This window comes from Ipomoea triloba, chromosome 9 (assembly GCF_003576645.1).
Source record: "Ipomoea triloba cultivar NCNSP0323 chromosome 9, ASM357664v1".
Classification (NCBI taxonomy): Eukaryota; Viridiplantae; Streptophyta; class Magnoliopsida; order Solanales; family Convolvulaceae; genus Ipomoea; species Ipomoea triloba.
Genome location: NC_044924.1, coordinates 19,472,431 through 19,489,628, shown reverse-complemented (window position 1 = coordinate 19,489,628; position 17,198 = coordinate 19,472,431). Strand labels below are relative to the sequence as shown.

At 41.7% G+C, this 17,198-nt stretch overlaps 2 pseudogenes; both read left to right on the top strand.

The window, feature by feature from the left end:
- Positions 1-1,573: 1,573 nt before the first annotated feature.
- Positions 1,574-7,950, top strand: LOC116029677 (annotated as a pseudogene).
- A 649-nt stretch (positions 7,951-8,599) lies between these two features.
- Positions 8,600-10,325, top strand: LOC116028906 (annotated as a pseudogene).
- The last annotated feature ends 6,873 nt before the right edge of the window (positions 10,326-17,198 follow it).

Below are 17,198 nucleotides of genomic sequence, written 5' to 3'. Positions count from 1 at the left end.
TATAAATTTTAAAGTGCAAGTGATGAGAGAGATATTTTTATAGTGGTTCGAAAAATATTTCCTATTCCACTATTCTCCTTATAACCCATGTAGGTTTTTACTATATATCCTTGTTTATCTAGGGTTCTAAGAGCTAAGAACATAAAAGGAAATTGTCTAGAGCAAAAGTCAATATAACTAACAATTCCTATATATTCTAATGTCTAATATCTACTGCCTTGAAATGAACACAAGGTCCCTTATTTATAGCTACAAATTATGCTCCTCACGAGGCCTATCGTGGCGTTATAGGCCTCGTGACAGGCATGCCAAACTCTTTGAAGTTAGTCACTCACGAACTGAACCACAACATAACGCTGCTCGTGATAGTAGATGTAGCTCTATTAAGTTTGTTTCACGGCATGCCTCATGTGCGTGATAGCCCCTCGTGATGCTGTATCCTCGTTTCTCTCAGCATGATGATACTCCTCATATTCATCATCTTGCTTACACTTATGAGGTTTTTATTTTTAGTACTGGTAGGCAAAGGGTTATCTTTAAGGTCATTAGGGCTTTGAAAGAATATGATCAAGGAGATTTCAAGTCAGTCAGTTTTTCAAACAGGGCTTTTTATATGCATCCTCACACTTATAGTCGTGTCATTCGTAGGATTAGGGATGTTACTAAGTGCATTCATAGGCCATTTCCTTTTACATACCTGGGATGTCCTATTTATGTGGGTAGGAAGAAGCGTATCTATTTCTCATCTATGGTGGACAAGGTTAAAGCCAAGTGCCTTGGGAGGCAGCGTCGGTTACTATCCAAAGGGTAGAAGGTTGTTTTGATCAATTCTGTTTTGCAGGTTATTCCTTTACATCTTATTGCAGCTTGTGCTCCTCCTGAGTAGGTTATCCAGGATCCAGAGTGGTGCTTCGTAAGCTTCTTTTGGAGGAAAGGGGGGGGGGAGGGTGCTCGTTACAGTTAAGCATCATTGAAAACACTCGCCCCCCATAAAAAGAAGGTTGTATGGGTTTCCTTGATCTGGACCTGATTCGAGCATCTAGTGCGAAGCTATGGTGAAATTTTTGTACAATGTTTTCTTTGTGAGGAAATTTCATGAGAGCTAAGTATTGCAGTTGCGTTCACCTGGTGGTGAAATTGGTGTAGAGTCCAGATTTAATTACTTGGAAGCGCATGCTCAGCGCTAGGGACGAGGTGGAAGCAGTCTTGGGTTGGCGTACGTCTGACTCATGGTGATATCCCATTTAGAGCAACGTTCGGCTAATATGCCCATTTGGCAAGTGGCTGCAGATGGTATGTTTTAATTTCCTTCTCTTCTGCTAAATCTCTTTTTAGACTTGAGCCCGCTGAATTTGATCATCTTTTGAGTGCATGTTAGCATAAGCACTTGCCCTTTAAAGTCTCCTTCTTGGCCTGTCGGGTGCTACGTTGGCGTCTGCCCATGGATGATGCTATGGCTAGGTTTGGGCACATTATAGTTTCAAGGTGCTAGTGTTGCCATATTCATGTTAGGGAAATTATTGATCACATCTTTTATACAAGGGATACCATAAAGGTTGTGTAGCGATTTTTTATGTGGTTAGCAGACCATTGTCTGTGGACTCTGTTGGCTGGGTAGAGGCAGATGATTGCACATAATCGTCTTGTTTTCTTTGTTGTTTGCAAGTTGTTTTTTTCTCATTCTTTGGGTTTTATGGAAACACAGGTATGCATGCTTGCATGGTAGAGGATTGTCGAGTGTGCCGCGGGTGGTGTATGGTTTGGCCAAGGGTATGGCAGAGTGTCTCTTTAGGCGATGGCTGAGAGAGCACATTTTGCCACCAAACAGGTTTGTCATTTTGTCATACTTTAACTCATACGTGCCCCTGCATGTGGTTCGTACTATTAGATGGGAGCCTCTGCTAGATAGTTCTTTAAAGGTCAATCTCTCATACTTTGAATCTGTGGGTAGCACTGTGGCCATGGTGTATAATTAAGGGATGGTTTATGCTATGGGTTGGCCCTTTCGGTAGTTGATGGGTTTCGGGATATTTTTCGAGTTCTGTTTTGCTGTCTTAAATTGTGTCTAGCTGAGAGCTTTAGATGTTTGGTTTTAGAGTCAATTCTGTATGAGCTTGAGGGTTATGTTGACACTTCAATTGTTATTCCTTGGTCTCTAGATTCTGATGTTTCCAGGCCATGTTTCCTTTGCTCTTATGCCTTTGTTTTGTTTGGGTTTGCTAGCCTCAAGGAAATCTTCATGCGGCTTGACTCAGAAAAACCAAACCTTCGGCTTGACTCAGAAAAACACTCTCCTGTCAGGTAGCTAGCGAGATCGGATCTTGTGCCGGCCCTAAGGGACTAAAGTGTGGTGTTTTTTTAAACCAATCCTTCGGCTTGACTCAGAAAAACACTCTCCCGTCAGGTAGCTAGCGAGATCAGATCTCGTGCCGGCCCTAAGGGAATATAGTTTGGTGTTCTTTGAAACCAAGCCTTCGGCTTGACTCAGAAAAACACTCTCCCGTCAGGTAGCTAGCGAGATCGAATCTCGTGCCGACCCTAAGGGAATAGAGTGTGGTGTATTTTTGAAACCAAGCCTTCGGCTTCATTCAGAAAAACACTCTCCCGTCAGGTAGCTAGCGAGATCGAATAGTGACAGGATAATTGGCCTAGGTCGGGCCTCGGCCATGAGTGGCCGAGGTCGGCCTCAGTCATGACTGGGCGAGGTCGGCCTCGGCCTACACTGGGCGAGGTCGGCCTCGGCCTACACTGGGCGAGGTCGGCCTCGGCCAAGACTTGGCGAGGTCGGCCTCTTTTTTTTTTTTTTTTGCGTTTCTGCGTGCGAGCTCCCCTCGACCGGTCGTAGGCCTGGTCGAAGGTCGGCTCTCCCGTCAGGTAGCTAGGGAGATCGGATAGTGACAGGATAATTGGCCTAGGTCGGGCCTCGGCCATGAGTGGCCGAGGTCGGCCTCAGTCATGACTGGGCGAGGTCGGCCTCGGCCAAGACTTGGCGAGGTCGGCCTCGGTCAAACTGGGCGAGGTCGGCCTCTTTTTTTTTTTTTTTTGCGTTTCTGCGTGCGAGCTCACCTCGACCGGTCGTAGGCCTGGTCGAAGGTCTGCTCTCCCGTTAGGTAGCTAGCGAGATCGAATCTCGTGTCGGACCTAAGGGACAAAAGTGTGGTGTTTTTTGAAACTAAACCTTCGGCTTGACTTAGAAAAACACTCTCCCGTCAGGTAGCTAGCGAGATCGAATCTCGTTCCGGCCCTAAGGGACTAACGTGTGGTGTTTTTTGAAACCAATCCTTCCGCTTGACTCAGAAAAACACTCTCCCGTCAGGTAGCTAGCGAGATCGGATCTCGTGCCGGCCCTAAGGGACTAAAGTATGGTGTTTTTTTAAACCAAGCCTTCGGCTTGACTCAGAAAAACACTCTCCCGTCAGGTAGCTAGCGAGATCAGATCTCGTGCCAGCCCTAAGGGAATATAGTTTGGTGTTCTTTGAAACCAAGCCTTCGGCTTGACTCAGAAAAACACTATCCCGTCAGGTGGCTTGACTAAGAAAAACAATCTCCCGTCAGGTAGCTAGCGAGATCGAATCTCGTGCCGTCCCTAAGGGAATAGAGTGTGGTGTATTTTTGAAACCAAGCCTTCGGCTTCATTCAGAAAAACACACTCCCGTCAGGTAGCTAGCGAGATCGGATAGTGACAGGATAATTGGCCTAGGTCGGGCCTCGGCCATGAGTGGCCGAGGTCGGCCTCAGTCATGACTGGGCGAGGTCGGCCTCGGCCAAGACTGGGCGAGGTCGGCCTCGGCCAAGACTTGGCGAGGTCGGCCTCGGCCAAGACTTGGCGAGGTCGGCCTCGGTCAAACTGGGCGAGGTCGGCCTCTTTTTTTTTTTTTGCGTTTCTGCGTGCGAGCTCACCTCGACCGGTCGTAGGCCTGGTCGAAGGTCGGCTCTCCCGTCAGGTAGCTAGGGAGATCGGATAGTGACAGGATAATTGGCCTAGGTCGGGCCTCGGCCATGAGTGGCCGAGGTCGGCCTCGGCCATGACTGGGCGAGGTCGGCCTCGGCCAAGACTGGGCGAGGTCGGCCTCGGCCAAGACTGGGCGAGGTCGGCCTCGGCCAAGACTGGGCGAGGTCGGCCTCGGCCAAGACTGGGCGAGGTCGGCCTCGGCCAAGACTGGGCGAGGTCGGCCTCGGCCAAGACTGGGCGAGGTCGGCCTCGGCCAAGACTGGGCGAGGTCGGCCTCGGCCAAGACTTGGCGAGGTCGGCCTCGGTCAAACTGGGCGAGGTCGGCCTCTTTTTTTTTTTTTTTTGCGTTTCTGCGTGCGAGCTCCCCCGACCGGTCGTAGGCCTGGTCGAAGGTCGGCTCTCCCGTCAGGTAGCTAGGGAGATCAGATTATGTGCCGGACCTAACAGACAAAAGTGTGGTGTTTTTTGAAACCAAACATTCGGCTTGACTTAGAAAAACACTCTCCCGTCAGGTAGCTAGCGAGATCGAATCTCGTTCCGGCCCTAAGGGAATAAAGTGTGGTGTTTTTTGAAACCAATCCTTCCGCTTGACTCAGAAAAACACTCTCCCGTTAGGTAGCTAGCGAGATCGGATCTCGTGCTGGCCCTAAGGGACTAAAGTGTGGTGTTTTTTGAAACCAAACCTTTGGCTTCACTCAGAAAAACACTCTCCCGTCAGGTAGCTAGCGAGATCGGATTTCGTGCCGGCTCTAAAGGACTGAAGTGTGGTGTTTTTTTAAACCAAGCCTTCGGTTTGACTCAGAAAATCACTCTCCCATCATGTAGCTAGCGAGATCGGATCTTGTGCCGGCCCTAAGGGAATAGAGTTTGGTGTTCTTTGAAACTAAGCCTTCGGCTTAACTCATAAAAACACTCTCCCGTCAGGTAGCTAGCGAGATCGGATCTCGTGCCGGCCCTTAGGGAATAGAGTGTGGTGTTTTTTGGAAACCAAGCCTTCGGCTTCATTCAGAAAAACACTCTCCCGTCAGGTAGCTAGCGAGATCGGATGGTGACAGGATAATTGGCCGAGGTCTAGCCTGGGCCATGAGTGGCCGAGGTTGGCCTCGGCCAAGACTGGGCGAGGTCGGCTTCGGCCAAGACTTGGCGAGGTCGGCCTCGACCAAGACTTGGCGAGGTCTGCCTCGGCCACGACTGGCGAGGTCGGCCTCTTTTTTTTTTTTTTTTGCATTTTTGCGTGCGAGCTCACCTCGACCGGTCGTAGGCCTGGTCGAAGGTCTGCTCTCCCGTCAGGTAGCTAGCAAGATCGGATCTCGTGCCGGCCCTAAGGGACTAAAGTTTGGTGTTTTTTGAAACCAAACCTTCGGCTTGAGTCATAAAAAAACTCTTCCGTCAGTAGCTAGCGAGATCGGATCTCATGCCGGCCCTAAGGGACTAAAGTGTGGTGTTTTTTAAAACCAAGCCTTCGGCTTGACTCAGAAAAAACACTCTCCCGTCATGTAGCTAGCGAGATCGGATCTCGTACCGGCTCTAAGGGAATAGAGTTTGGTGTTCTTCGAAACCAAGCCCTTCGGCTTGACTCAGAAAAACACTCTCCCGTCAGGTAGCCAGCGAGATCGGATCTCGTGCCGGCCCTAAGGGAATAGAGTGTGGTGTTTTTTGGAAACCAAGCCTTCGGCTTCACTTAGAAAAACACTCTCCCGTTAGGTAGCTAGCGAGATCGGATGGTGACAGGATAATTGGCTGAGGTCGGACCTCGGCTATGAGTGGTCGAGGTCGGCCTCGGTCACGACTAGGCGAGGTCGGCCTCGGTCACTACTGGGCGAGGTCGGCTTCGGCCAAGACTTGGCGAGGTCGACCTCGGCCAAGACTTGGCGAGGTCGGCCTTGGCCAAGACTGGGCGAGGTCGGCCTCGACCACGACTGGCGAGGTCGGCCTCTCTTTTTTTTTGTTTTTCCGTTTTTGCGTGCTAGCTCACCTCGACCAGTCGTAGGCGTGGTCGAAGGTCTGCTCTCCCATCAGGTAGCTAGCGAGATCGGATCTCGTGCCGGCCCTAAGGGACTAAAGTGTGGTGTTTTTTGAAACCAAACCTTCGGCTTGAGTCATAAAAACACTCTCCCGTCAGGTAGCTAGCGAGATCGGATCTCGTGCCGGCCCTAAGGGATTAAACTGTGGTGTTTTTTGAAACCAATCCTTCGGCTTGACTCAGAAAAACACTCTCCCGTCAGGTAGCTAGCGAGATCGGATCTCGTGCCGGCTCTAAGGGAATAAAGTTTGGTGTTCTTTGAAACCAAGCCTTCGGCTTGACTCAGATCTCGAGGAGATGACTCTGTTGCTTGGAAGTCCACGGCTTGGATGGGAGCCGCGTTCACTCGGTAACGCCACTGCTTGGAATTCCATGGCTTGGATGGGAGTAGTGTTCACTTGATAACGCCACTGCTTGTAAGTCCACTGCTTGGATGGGAGCAGCGCTCACTGGGTAGCGCCACTGCTTACAAGAGGTGATCGCACAAGTGAAGGAGGTGGACGGTACTTGAGGAGGAAGCGCTCGTGGCTGTTGTTGAGTTGGCTACGGAGATCACCCTTGCGGCGATCTCCCACGTGGTTACTGTTGAGCTGTTTACGAAGATCACCCGAGGGGTGACCATTTAGCTGCCCACGAAGATCACCCGAGGGGTGACCATTGTTCACTCGATGAGAACCATGAGAGCTGCTGGATCCGGGATGACCATTGTTCACTCGATGAGAACCATGAGAGCTACTAGATCTGGGATGACCATTGTTCACTTGATAAGAACCATGAGAGCTGCTGGATCCGGGATGACCATTGTTCACTCGATGAGAACCATGAGAGCGGGGCTGGATCCGAATTGCACCATCGATAGTGATGAGATGCGCTGGGTGTTTTGTGATTTGTGAAGTTTGCCTGGGATACGATCTCGGCTCTCAATGAAAGCACCAATGACGGTAATAATGGTTACCGGAGTATTTTTGTATTAGTATTTCTATAGTGTTGAGTACAGTGGTGAAGTGTTGATCACAGTGTTTGTGTTCAATACAATGATCAATTCAGTGTGTGTTCTAGTCTAGTAAGAATGTCGTCCCTCTGCAAGTGTTGTGAGCGTCTTTTTATCTTCCTCAGCACAGTAATGGAGCGTTAATGCTAAGGTGCTGAGGAGTCGTTGAGCATTAATGTTGAGGAGCTGAGGAGCAATTGAGCATTAACGTTGAGGAGCTGAGGAGCCGTTGGAGTGAAGTGCTGAACGGCTAGTTTGAACGTCCGTTGTCTTGTCTTCGGGTCAGTGCTGAACTGCTGATGATTTGGGTCAATGCCCAATTATCCTGTCACTTTGTTTTTGGAAAAAGAAAAAGGAAAAAAAGAAAAAGGAGAATAAAAATGAAAGAGATGAAAAAAATGGAAAAAAGTATAGAAAATCAAAAGGAAGAAGAAAAAGAGAAAGAGAGTTGGTATTGTTGGTTGCTTGTTTTGAAGGCAGTGATGGCTTGGCTTTGTGTCAAGTTTCTCGGTTTGGCTCTTGTGGGATTTTCTTTAAACATGCAATGTCTCAACGTAGGTGCTTACGGTAAGAAGTTGCACCCTGGCCCGAGCTGAACAGTGGTCGGGTAGGATTCATCAAATCCGTTGGTCTGATCAACTTGTTGCTTTCCAATAGTAGTTAATCCCGTTAGGGTTTAGGTTATTGTGTTCGATTGTTGCTGGTTATGCTAACACTATTTTCAGTTGGTAGTCTGCATGACATGTTCCTTTGGGCTTGCGTGTCATGCTCTTACTTTCGGCCTGCAAGCCATTTACTTACTTTTGGCATGCGTGCCATCTTTTTTAGTGATTGATGGCCTGTGTGCCAAGTTTTGATGGGAGCATATGCCCCTTATTTTTTTATGGCAATATGTGTGCCTCATGTATTATATGGTCTGCTTGGCACGTTGTTCCTAGCAGTGTTGATATGCCAATGCTCTGCCATTATGCTGCCGGATTTTGAGTACTGACGGGAAGACTTGGGCTTATTAGGGGGTTCTGCACCTGCATTTCTACATTTCTTATTTCAAATATTTCATTTTGTAGGTTTGGATGGGTCTTGGTTGACTTGAGTCTTTCTTTATTTTATTAGTTTCCATTCTTTGGCAAATTATTATATGGACCAGACAAAAAGTGTATTTTTAATATACTAAAAGTACATTATTCGTAAACTGAATGTACATTATACAAAATAATGTACTTCCAGTACTCAAATAATATACTTTCTTTGAATACAATGTATATTTTTAATGTACTAAAATTACATTATTTTATAGTATAGTCCACACAGCTATATAGACCATAACACACACAATAATGATTACATTCGTTAGGCCTGAGCCTGTTTTTTGGTTTGGGTTCATTATTTTATTTGTTTACTCATTTGGTCTAATTTGGACCTCTTCTTTAGAGCTAAGTTTGTTTTATGGTCAGTTTTGGACCTAAGACATAAAAGACATTTATTATAATGAAGTTCTTTTACTAAAAAAAAAAAAAGAAAAAAAAAACATATCGTCATTCAAAATGTCATTGTTTTGTCGGTTCTCTTAACAGATTCTTTAGATAAACCTCCAAAAGCTATGCCAATGCAATATATATCTTTAACCCATACTAGAGATTAGAAATATACGTTTGTGGTTCATTCTGGCCATTCAGTGATTCAGAGAGCCAAGATGGGAGACGACTGCCATGTTCTTCTGGTGATATTTCCAGGACATGGCCAAATTAATCCATGCTTACAGTTCGCTAAGCGCCTTGTCAACTTTGGAGTTGGTGTCACTTTCTCAACCACTCTCTTCGCTATCCGCCGCATATCTAGTCACTCGGCGATACCACCCGGCATAGATTTCGCCCCCTTTTCCGATGGCTATGACGACGGCTACAAAGGCACCGCTGATGGCTTCTACCAAATGTACGATTCCGTCAAGGCTAGAGGGTCGGAATACGTGGCTAACCTTGTCAAGGTCAAGGCTGCGGAGGGTACTCCATTTACCCGGATTATCTTCACCACGCTTATGGCATGGGTTGGGGAAGTTGCCTGGAGTCTTCAAGTACCGGCTACACTTCTTTGGATTCAACCTGCCACGGTTTTGAACATTTATTACTATTATTTCTCTGGTTACCAGGATTATTTGTTCAGAAGTTGTAGTGAGAATGGAGTGGTTGAGTTTCCTGGGTTGCCGGCCCTTGCGCCCACTGATTTCCCTTCTTTTATGTTATCCAAGACAACAAAAAATGTTGTTTTGGATTGGGGTATCTAGGCCATGAAAGATCAGATCGATCTGATTAACAGTGAAGAGAACCCCAAAATTCTAGTCAACACTTTTGATGACTTGGAGGTTAATGCTTTGAGGGCTATAAAGAAGATGACACTGATTGGGATTGGCCCCTTGGTTCCTTCTGCATATTTGGATGGGAAAGATCCTTATGATACCTCGTTTGGAGGTGACTTAAGAGATAAGTCAGATGAGTATGTTGAATGGTTGGACTCTCAACCCAAGGGTTCTGTGATTTACCTAGCATTTGGTAGCTACTCTGATCTCCCAACCACAATGGCGGAACAGATTGCTCAAGCACTTGTGGAAAGTAAGATGCCATTTTTGTGGGTGATTAGAGAGACGGCCAACGGGGAAAAGCCAGAAGAAAAGTTGAGTTGCAAGGAGGAATTGGAGAAGCAAGGGAAGATAGTTCGTTGGAGTGCACAAGTAGAAGTTCTGCAACACCTGGCTATAGGGTGACTCACTGCGGATGGAATTCGACTATAGAGAGTTTGGCTTTGGGGATTCCAGTTGTGGCATTCCCACTGTGGAGTGACCAAATTTGCAATGCTAAGCTCATTCAAGATGTTTGGAAAATTGGGGCGAGAGTGAGAGCTAATGAAGACGACGACATTGTTGAAGCTCGTGAGCTGACGAGGTGCATTGAATGCGTGATGGGAGAGGAAGGAGCTGAGCTGAGAAAGAATGCTGTGAAATGGAGAGAATTAGCTAAAAGTTCCATGAAAGAAAATGGATCTTCATACTTGAATCTTAAAGCTTATGTAAATGACGTTCTTCTTAAGTAATCTCAATTCAATGAATTATGGGATGTCAAATGCCAAATTTCTACAGTTAGACAAACAGAAGCCATAGTGTTCAATTCATTGATCATTATTGTAGCCGTATGGGTTGTGCAGTACGTAGATCGAGAGGGAGAGCTTGTTGCGCTTGTATGGATGCTTGAGTGATACTATCTATACGTTTTTCATGTGTAATAGTTTCTAAACAACACAGGAGATCGTGTAACGAAATCGATTAAAAGAGTATTTGACAATAATTGAACTAGTGACATTCTGATTTAGTAAACATGTCTAACCCACTTGATCACTCTTTTCATGGCAAAAAACAACTCTTTGCACCAAGAGAAAATTAAAAGATCATGGTTATTTTGTATGCATTAATTACATATAAATTAATTAACCTTACCACAACTTAATCATATACAATTATGTTTGATGTTAAAAGGCTTGTTAAATTTTTTTAAATTTATGTAACATTATATTTTTATAAATCTGAGTGCTAAAATCCATTCAAATTTTATGATCAAAATAAAAAAGTACATATCTTTTTTTCTTTCTTTCTCTCCTTTTTTTTTTTTTTTTGACTATCCTTAAAATAAGTGTATACATCAATTATTTTATGATCGAAAGTATCCTATAAACACAAATTAATTTGTGATTTACTTGTGATAAGGGTTTTAATTAGGTGAACATAAATTCTCTTTGGAGTGAAAATTATTCAAATTTTAATGACTAGCAAACCAACAGTCCAAAGAAATATAATTTGGTTTATTAGATGAGAAATTTCATTTAAGACCTGTTTTCAATAGTAAGGTGTGTGGGGTGGGGGTTTGATTTTGCCATAAATATTGAAAGTTTGGATTTGACTGGGTTAGATTCCTTATGTGCAAAAAATGTACATATTTTTTTGAGAACTTACTCTAGGAAAAAATTAAAAACCAATTTCCTGTCTACCGAATGCAGTGCATTGTAAGGGTTCACATTTTAGAATTTATGATTTAGTTTCTTTAACTTTAAGGTTTAATATTTTTGTTTAGGTTGTAGAGTTTATAAAAAAACATTCACTCTATTCGGTTACAAATTGCACTATGTAGTGTTAAGAATAAAGGCCATGTTTGGTAACATATAGTTAGCTTATTAGTCAATTTTGGCTTATTTGACAATTGTTAGCTATTTGACTTGGTTAAACAAGCAATACGAGTATTTGATTAATTAGTTTTTTGTAACAGTTTATTGCTCCAAAACGTTAAAATTCAAAAAGCTGTTTGAGCAGCCTTTTTGATAATCTTTTTGAGAAAGTCATTTTGCATGTAATCAACTATCAGCTAACAACTAATTTACCAAACATCTTTATACAATCAGCTAATGTCATCAACTAATCACAACCACTAAAACCCAATCAACTATCAGCTAACAACTGTTTACCAAACACTCATTCCATATAAAGTATATTATTCTAACACATAAAGTGCATTATTATATTCTAACTCATAACGTACATTATCTTACCCCAGAAATTTCATTATTCGAACACATAAAGTACATTATACATTAGTTAATGTCATATGAGGTCCTCTCAATATAGTGATTTTGCCATATTTAGCCTTAAACATTCAAATTGACCACCATTGATCTTTCGACTTTCAAATTGTTACCATCCCTGGTCCAAGATAACCACCCATGGTCTTTCTACTTTCAAAATTTAACCAGTCGCGGTCCTCTTGGAAGGACTATGGGTGGTTAAAATTTGATAGTTGACTTTGCATTTGAAAAGTAATAGACACTGAATTTACAATCATACATTAGAAGATGCGCAGTTATTCACAAATGCACAATCATGCATTACAATATGCATAGTTGTAATACAGAAATATCACCGCATTTTAAAAAAATATATTTGACAACACATTTGGAGGATGTTTTCAGATGCACAATCAAGCAATACAAGATGAAATAGATCTAATTCACCGTTCTCACAAAATGGGTTATTTTTATGAAATCATGCCCCTGTTTATATGTGGTAGACAGGTAACTTTAATTAGAACACATGGGGAGTTATTATACAAAAATAAAAAGAGTAAATACCAATTTTAGTCCCACGACTATTAGCAAAATGACAATTTTGGTCCATATGTTTCATTTCTACCAATTTTGGACTCACGACTATTGTTTAATACCAATTTTGGTCCCACGACTACTGTTTTAGTGCCAAAATTTATCGCGCCGGTCACCCATCCATTTAAAACGTGCCGAAATCTAAAATTTTTGAAGGTATTTTCGTCCTTTTCAACTCAATATCCCAATTTGAGCATGAATACAGAGATTTAAGCCCTAAGATCGATCACAATTCACAATTCTCCTCCTCAAATTAAGGTAAAATGAGGAGGAAAACTGCGAATTTTGATCGATTTTAGGACTTAAATCCATTTATTCATACTCAAATTAAGATATTAAGTTGAAAATGATGAAAATACGCTTAACAATTTTAGATTTTTGCACGTTTTAAACGGATGAGTGACCGGCGCGATAAATTTTGGCACTAAAACAATAGTCGTGGATGAAAATTGGTACTAAAACAATAGTCGTGGGACAAAAATTGGTAGAAATGAAACATGTGGACCAAAATTGTCATTTTGCTAATAGTCGTGGGACCAAAATTGGTATTTGCTCAAAATAAATATAAAAAAGTATGGTATGTAGTGGCCAGTGTGGCTGCTTCTGGGGGCTGTTAGTAAAATTCCAAGTTCCAACCGACCATTATGGGGCAGGATGAGGGCACTACTGAGCAAGAATACTTTGCATAAAGTATTATATTACTCCCTCATATAAATAATAATAATTTGATCGCAAATCTGGACGGTATGTAGCTGTAGTTCGGAGCACATGGGCGGGCTATAACTTTCAGCTGCAACCCGTGACCTTATTAGGTTGTAGTTGGGAGCTCCTGGGCGGGCTATAGCTTCCAGCTGAATTACTTTTGCCTCGTTTGTTATACCATGTATTAGAGTCCATATTAGATTATGAACCTTGATTCAAAACAATTCAAAATTCATATTAGCTACCTTTGTTAATAAGTTTTATATTTATTACAAGTAATACATTACGTACTCCCAATTAATTTATTATGTACTTACAGTTAATAAATTATGTACGTATTATAATTAATTAACTAGTATTTTCACCCGTGCGATGCACGGAATTGATTTGTTATAATATATTAAGAATATTTGACACGTGAGATATCTTGAGATACACTTATATTTTGATATTCAGTAAGTATAACTATATTAGAAAAAAAATTACCTGGGAGTAATGGAATAAACACTTGAGTGTTTGTTGGTTGATCGTAGAGCGTTGATATTCTCTGGACTCCATTACTAAACAATAAGGAGAAATAGCATAAAAGAATAGACAATATTCAATACTAGAATTGTTCTTTGCTTTTGATGTTATTTATAGAACAATTTTAATAGTGAAATAACAGTCTGTATTTTATTCAACATTATGAATTACCAATAGTATAAATTACGTTGCAGGGAAAATATATGTACTCTATTATTATCATTATTAATTTTAATCTAGAATTGTATTACGAATAGGAAAGTATGAAAGAATATACTATATTAGGAATTGTATTACCATATTTTAATGTACAATTGTAGTACGAACAGGAATTGTATTACCATATTTTACAATATAACGCAAATCTTATACTAATAGTGTATGAGTGTTTTGGGCGGAAAGTTAAAATTGATAATTTTGTTTTTATTAATAGTATAGATTACGTTGCAAGAAATATATGCACTATATTATTACGATTAGTAATTTTAATCTAGAATTATATTACGAAAAGGAAAGTAGAGATGAATATATTTTATTAGAAATTGTATTACCATATTTTAATGTACAATAATTATGGTACGAATAGAAATTTTATTACAATATTAAACAAACCTTAATAGTATTGAAGTGTTTTGGGCAAGAAGTTAAAATTGAGGATTTTGTTTTTATTAATGGTATATATTACGTTGCAGAGAAATATATGTACTGTATTATTACGATTAGTAATTTTAATATAGAATTATATTACGAATAGGAAAGTAGGAAAGAATATATTATATTAGGAATTGTATTACCATATTTTATAATATTACGCAAATCTTAATAGTTGATTGTAGCATATTTTAACAAACAAATACCCAGAGTATTCCGGGGTTATCGATCCACAGGGAAGTGGGGTATCAAGCACAAGCTACTAATTCATTCATGAGAAGTTATTCCTAATTAACGTTTACAATGGATAATGATAGGGGTATTTAATGCGTATACTAGTATATGAATACAGGTATTAAACTTAGCCCTATTTAAGGGGCCTTATTGCACCATGGAAAGGACTTTTTGGCTTTTGGCCTTTCTCTTCTTCTCTCTAAAGATGACCCAGAAAGAATGCTCTCTGATCTCTCTCTAACTATTCAAGAATGGTGAATAAAAAGAGCTTCTTTGGGCTAAATTCTCCCCTGTACTTTACATTACTATACACTTGAATACATAGATGAATTAATCTCTATCAGATAATTAGCTACAAATATGCAAACAAAATAAATAAAACAAGGCAAACGGATTTTAATTTTGGATTCAAGAGAGTAAGAGCGGGATTTTTGGGGGTTAAGTGTTAATCACCTAATGTCAACCTAGAGTGAAATATTTAATTTGGATTCAAACAAGTGTGAAAATGCATACAAGCGGGGAATTATTCCCATAATTCCAACAATACAAGAACAAGCATCTTAAAATTCCTTACCAAAAGCTCTTTTCCAAGAAACAATAGCCAAGTGCAATTGTGGGTACTCTAATTTATGCCCTAACTCCCATCGAGACACAACTATAGCAAGATACAAGTAATTTAGGCCACCAATTACAAGCATCAACAAGATAGAACACAATTGCAACACAAGATATAAACCCAAATATATATATCATAAAGGAAATAAAGAACAAGGCATATAGGTTCATAAACACTCTTCAATCCAAAAAAATCTCAAATAAAAGCTTAGCCAAGCATGGCTATCATAGTTTCAACAACAATCAATTCAAAGGAAGATTTAATAAAACTTAAATTAAAGAAGAGATGAAGAAATTCTCCCAAATTATGCTTCCAATCTCTTTTCCTCTCTTCGTGTGAGCTTTTGATCATCCAATCTTCCTTTCAAAGCTTTTGCAATGGTTCTTCTTCTTCCAAGGTGTTGGGATCCCTCCTTCCACCTTTGGAGTGTGAATAATCACTCATCTTCACTCCATTTGTCTTCCAAAACCGCAGCCCAACCCTTAGGATTGAGAGGAAATGGTGCTTTTATAGTGGGGTGGAGAATGGGGTAAAACAGGCAATTCCGCGTAGCAAAAATTTCAGATCTGGGACTTCTCGACGCGTCGAGACATTATAGTGCCCAAAACTTGGCATTCTGCCAACTCTCGACGTCGAGAGTAATTCTCGACGCGTCTAGAATCGTCCAAGCGACACTGCTCCAGTTTGTAGGCTGATTTTGTCCAGCAGAGGTGTGCTCGTTTCTGCAGGTTGAGGCATCTAGTTTTGCTTCCACCTATTGAACTCTTGTCGGATTTTATCTAGTATCCCTATAGGAAGCTTAGCTCAGTTTTCCTACCGTGAGATCCTTTGGCGACAAGGATTGGAATCACTACTCTCCTCAGAATCTCCCCATCCACCAGCGGATGAGTGATCAACCGACATTCGCCCCTAGGCTCGTACCCCCAAACGGTCTCGCACTGGCAGTCGGATCCGATCAAAATCACTACATCGTGGACTTGAATATACACTAGGTTCTCCTTCCGGAACCAACCAGGTTTGATTTACACTGGCCTATGAGGTAAGAGAGAAGGTTTAGGATGACTCGAATGGCACAGCTTCTAGTAGCGCCGAAGGCTGTATATGTACATTGGTTGTGGATACATCGGTGGCATAAGCTGGTATGGATAAGTAAGGGCATAAAAACGAGGCAAATTTTGGCACCATTAGAAGGTCGGGTCTTGTACTCTTGTTGGATTCATTTGGAATTGATAAAGCGCTTAAGTAGGAGCAGCCGGGAATGTGGGTACCTGGTGTATCATATTTACGAGCTCGAGTGGAATCGCCCACCTTGTTGGGGTCTGGTTAAGATCCATCCGAGAATTTAAGTGAGACTGTAAATCTGAACTGCTTTTCTAAGCCTCTAGCTCGTTGAAGAAATCTAGGTATGGATACATACTCAAAGATCGGTATGAACATAACGAACGGCTTTTCTATACCGAATCTCCACAGATAGCACCAAAATGTAGTAAATATGTCGTGATTCCCCAAATACGTACAAATTCATGATTTCAGATCGTAGATGCGTTCATTTAATAGTCTTCTTGTTGGTTTAAGTTTAAGCCTGGGTAATAACGTGAGGTCAGAGACTCTCGAGCTATGGTATGATAAGTTAAGACGCCAAAAGTTCCCCTCCCTAGCATTTAATGCAGTATTTATTGGGGGTGGAAAGGGAGCACATGCCGAAAGCTCAGCATGTGCGACACGTGTGACCCATGCATAGGGGGAGGTCGGAGGCTCTGTTGATTCCCCACGTGTGCTAAGGTTCCTGTTGCCTTTGTTTCTACTAGGATTGGGTTGAACTAAAGGAATAAGGCTTAGCTTTGCAAGTGGAGAAGGTCAGGTAGTTCATCACGACCTAATAAGAAGGTCGGGGCGGATCTTAAGGCGGGCGAACACTACTGCAAGCTAAGCCTTTGCTCGGTCTTTTCGCTTAGGTCAAGTCGGTCAGCACTTTCAATATTCTCTTATCTCCAACCATATCGATCAATTTCTAAATATTGTGAGCTAGTATAAATTTTAATCTACGGATCAAATATTAAGATATTTGTATCAATTTTGAAGGACAACACCGCTTTAATACTTACACAAATATTGATAAAATTATTTTTAAAACAATAACATATATTATCACGAAATAATTGTTATAGTCGTTATCTTTAAAATATCAGTCGTTATTTTTTCCAAGCTCACATGCCAAATAAATATATGTGCACCCAATAAGGTGGCCTGACGTGATAAACATTTATTGATATTGGCAACGGTAAACATGATTATTATATGAGCTTGCAGG